This window comes from Arachis hypogaea, chromosome 5, assembly GCF_003086295.3.
Source record: "Arachis hypogaea cultivar Tifrunner chromosome 5, arahy.Tifrunner.gnm2.J5K5, whole genome shotgun sequence".
Lineage (NCBI taxonomy): Eukaryota > Viridiplantae > Streptophyta > Magnoliopsida > Fabales > Fabaceae > Arachis > Arachis hypogaea.
This window is the reverse complement of record NC_092040.1, coordinates 51,470,215-51,475,211: the sequence shown is the minus strand read 5'-3', so window position 1 is coordinate 51,475,211 and position 4,997 is coordinate 51,470,215. Positions and strand designations below refer to the sequence as shown.

The 4,997-nt window shown below is 40.0% G+C and overlaps 1 non-coding gene across 1 annotated transcript; it reads right to left on the bottom strand.

Annotated features, from left to right (window-relative positions):
- Positions 1–709: 709 nt before the first annotated feature.
- Positions 710–813, bottom strand: LOC112804743 (small nucleolar RNA R71). The gene has a single exon (XR_003203359.1). It is a non-coding gene; the product is annotated as a small nucleolar RNA R71 (small nucleolar RNA).
- Between the last annotated feature and the right edge of the window lie 4,184 nt (positions 814–4,997).

Genomic DNA, 4,997 nt, shown 5'->3' with positions numbered 1-4,997 from the left:
ATTCACTAACACTTCTCTTCACCTCTCTTAATCTCAATTCACTACCCCTATCCTTACCCTTCTGTTTGGATTCTCCTTTCTTTATTCCCTTTCTTCTTCTACTAACAATAAGGAACCTCTTTACTGTGACATAGAGGATTCCTCTTTCTTTTCTTGTTCTCTTCTTCCCTATATAAGCAGGAACAAGGAAAAAGGCATTCTTGTTGAAGCTGACCCTAAACCTGAAAGGACTCTGAAGAGGAAATTAAGAGAAGCTAAATTACAACAATCCAGAGACAACCTTACTGAAATTTTCGAATAGTAAAAAGACATGGCAGCCGAACCTAACAACAATAATGCAAGGAGGATGCTTGGTGATTATACTACACCTACTTCCAAGTTTGATGGAAGAAGCATCTCAATCCCTACCATTGGGGCAAACAATTTTGAGCTGAAACCTCAACTAGTTGCTCTAATGCAACAAAACTGCAAGTTTCATAGACTTCCATCAGAAGATCCCTATCAGTTTTTAATTGAGTTCTTGCAGATCTGTGAGAATGTAAAGACGAATGGAGTAGATCCTGAAGTCTACAGGCTCATGTTTTTTTTTTTTGCTGTAAGAGATAGAGCTAGAACATGGTTGGATTCACAACCTAAAGATAGCCTGGACTCCTGGGATAAGCTGGTCACGGCCTTCTTGGCTAAGTTCTTTCCTCCTCAAATGCTGAGCAAGCTTAGAGTGGATGTTTAGACCTTCAAACAAAAAGATGGTGAATCCCTCTATGAAGCTTGGGAAAGATACAAACAGATGACCAAAAGATGTCCTTCTGACATGTTTTCAGAATGGACCATGATAGATATATTCTATTATGGTCTATCTGAGTTCTTTAAGATGTCATTGGACCATTCTGCAGGTGGATCCATTCACCTAAAGAAAACGCCTGCAGAAGCTCAAGAACTTATTGACATGGTTGCAAATAACCAGTTCATGTACACTTCTGAGAGGAATTCTGTGAATAATGGGACGCCTCAAAGGAAGGGAGTTCTTGAAATTGATGCTTTGAATGCCATATTGGCTTAGAACAAAGTGTTGACTCAGCAAGTCAACATGATTTCTCAAAGTCTGAATGGATGGCAAAATGCATCCAATAGTACTAAAGAGGCATCTTCTGAAGAAGAAACTTATGATCCTGAAAACCCTGCAATGGCAGACGTAAATTACATAGGTGGACCTTATGGAAATACCTATAATTCATCATGGAGAATGATGACAAGTCATCTTAGCCTAGTTTCACTAGTCTTTTTCTTTTGTTTTCAATTGATTTTATGCACTTTCTTGAGCCATAAGTAAGCCAATTGGGTAGAATTTCATGTTTCCTTTGATTCAATCAACCATGGATGAATTAATGCAATTTCATGAGATTTTGTGCTATAATTGTCATAAATTATGAAAGAGAGACAATCTCATGCTTTTGAGCATGGCTTTGATGTTTTTGGTTGATTGATGATAGCTGAAAAGAGCTTTGAAGAAGGTTGAAGAAAGAAGGAATGGCAAAGAGTAAGAGAGAACAAAAAGCTTGAGCCAAAGCTTGCCTCAAACTTTAGCTCAAACTTTAGGAGGAGTTGAAAACACCCTGGAAGGAGCAAAAGCTTGCACCAACGTTTGCCCTCAAGCTTTTCGGCAAACGTTGGCGCCACAACAAACACCCAGGGGAGCAAAAGCTTGCGCCAACGTTTGCCCTCAAGCTTTTAGGCAAATGTTGGCGCCACAACAAACACCCAGGGAAGCAAAAGCTTGTGCCAACGTTTGCCCTCAAGCTTTTAGGCAAATGTTGGCGCCACAACAAACACCCAGGGGAACAAAAGCTTGCGCCAACGTTTGCCCTCAAGCATTTAGGCAAACGTTGGCCAAGAAGCATTCAAGGGGAATCCACGTTTGGCTCAAAGTTTGACCTCAAACTTTGGCTCAAACGTGGATGACAGCCCGGGAGGCTAGCTGATATGAAAAGCTTGAGCCAAAGCTTGCCCTCAAGCTTTGACTCAAGCTTTAATGATTCATGGCCCGGTTCACAAGTGGGTTTTTCTCCAACTCCAAGAGCAATCAATAGAGGCTTTTGTCAACCCAATTTCATCAAGAGCAAAGGCCCAATTCAAGGCCTGAAGATCATTTGAAGAGAGTGTATAAATAGCTTAGAATTTAAGTTTTTTGGGGAGCTTTCTTTTTAAAATTTTCAAAATAGTTACAGAGAGCTCGCTTTTACATTTTTGGTTATTGCCTTCAGAATTCTGAGTCCTGGGAAGAAGAATTGAATTCTCTTCCTCTTAGGTTTCTTGTTTCCAATTTCATATACACTTGTCTTGAGTCTTGGGTGTTGAAGAATTGAGGAAATTCTGTCTCAATCTCACCTTGAGATCTCTCTGTTTTTTTACTGCAACTTCTGGAAATTGAACTTGGATTTACATTTCTACATTGCTCTCTTCTTTAATTTTGCAATTGCTCTCTGAATTTGGATCTAGGAAGGCATTGAGATCTAGACTTGGTTATCTAGTCTCTTGGGTCCTGAGATCTATTGGTTTCCATTTTAATTTCCTTGTTTAATTACTACACCAAGCTTATTTTCCTTTTAGTTTGAGATCCGGTTCAACTAATTCCATCAACTACTCTTCGTTCTGTTGAGTTTTGCTTTTCCTTGTTTAATTCCTGCAGATCCAATTCCCATTCCCCTTTTATTTTTCAAGTAATTTATATTTCTTGCACTCTAAGATTCTGCAATTTACGTTTCTTGCGTTCTAAGTTTCTGCCATTTAATTTCTTGTTCTTTAAGATTCAGCATTTTATTTTCTGTTCTCTTTAATTTTCTGCAAATTACCCATTCCCTTTTACATTCTCATGCAATTTAATTCTTGTCGAACACAAATTCACCCAAATCAACTTCTGTTTGCTTGACTAAATCAACCACTAAACTAAATTTGCTCAATCCTTCAATCCCTGTGGGATCGACCTCACTCATGTGAGTTATTATTACTTGATGTGACCCGGTACACTTGCCGGTGAGTTTTGTGTCGGATCGTTTTCCGCACATCAAGTTTTTGGCGCCGTTGCCGGGGATTGAAATAGATTGACAATGATTAAGTAAGGTGGTGGTCTAGATTAAGCACTTTTTCTTTGTTTTTCTTTATTTTTCAATAAGCACATTAACTGTTTGACACATTGTGTCATCTAACCCTCTAACCACATTCTAGCACTAGAATGTTCATGTTTTAGTTGCTTTGTTTGTGATTTTTGCAAGTCATGGAGGCTGAGGTGCATGAAGAGGGAGTGAGCAACAATGCCCAGCCTGTAAGAAGGGTGTTGGCCTCTTACACTATCCCCAATCCTAGACATTATGGGAGCAGCATCCTCACCCCAAATATTCAGGCAAATGACTTTGAGTTGAAGCCTCAACTAATCACCTTGGTGCAGAACAATTGTGCTTATGGAGGTGGCCCTCTTGAAGACCCCAACCAATATTTGTCTATTTTCTTAAGGATTTGTGAAACGGTCAAGACAAATGGAGTTCATCCTGACATTTACAAATTACTTCTGTTCCCATTTTCTTTGAGGGGCAATGCTACTCAATGGCTGGAAACCTTTTCCAAAGAGAGCATCAACAATTGGGATGAATTGGTGAACAAATTCCTAGCCAAGTTCTACCCACCTCAGAGAGTCATCAAGTTGAAAACAGAGGTGCAAACATTTATTCAAGTGGATGGAGAGTCGCTGTATGATGCCTGGGAGAGATACAAGGCCTTAATCAGGAAGTGTCCCCCAGAAATGTTCAGTGAGTGGGATAGACTCCAAAACTTCTATGAATGGTTGACCCAGAAAGCTCAGGAAGCATTAGATCATTCAGTAGGAGGCTCATTACAGCTAATGAAGACAGCAGAGGAAGCCCAAAACCTTATAGAGATGGTGGTAAACAATCAATACTTCTTTGCTCATCAAAGACAACGCCAACCAACCCAGAGAAGGGGTGTACTGGAGCTGGAAGGTGTGGATACCATCTTCAAAGTGATGCATCAACAAATTCAGCAACAATTTGAACAGATGGCTAAGAAAATTGATGGACTGCGAATCGCTGCAGTAAATACACAAAGCCAATCTCAAACCTCACATGGGTGGAAGCAATCTGAAGAAAGTTTTGGGACATTCAATTATGAGCAACAAAGCCCTGAGCAGGTGCAATGCACGAATAACATATCTCAACACAATTTTCATGGTGATGCACATAAGACACCCTGGAAGACTCATTCTAATTCAAGGTGGGGTGAGCATTAGAATCAAGAACAAAGGGACTTCAACTCTGGCAGCCTCAGCAACACAAACAACCATAACCATTTATCCAATAATACTAACCAATTTAAAAATTCACAAAACACATATCACCAACCCCATAACATCTCACAAAACCACCAAAACAACTTTTCCACATCCACATCCCACCCACAAAGTACCCCCACAATTAATTCAAATAACTTCCAGCAACAACCATCTCATTTCACACAACCACAACCGAATCCAAACTCTCAAAGAATCTCAAGTCTAGAGAAAATGATGGAGAAACTTATGAAAAATCAAGAGATGGCTAGACAAGATCAGGAAGCTGCAATTTTTAGGCCCTGGCATTCAAAAACTAAGAGACCTCAATCAGAAACCTTGAGAGACACATGGGGCAAATGGCTAAGCAAGTCTCAGAGTTGGGCGAGAAGCAACAAAATGCATCCCCTAGTACCACTGAAGACTATCCAAGGAACAAAGGAAAAACCACAAAATGGGAGGAGTGCAAAGCAATCACAGTGGGAAGTGAGAAGACTATGAAGAAGGAAGCCATCAATCAGGACAAACACAACAGAGAAGTTCCACAAGAAGAGACAGAGGAGAGAAGTAAAGAGGATCAAGAAACCAAAAATGCACAAATTTCAAAGGGAGACAAGAACATCCTTGAATCACAACTACAAGAGAAGAAGGAAGGGGTGAA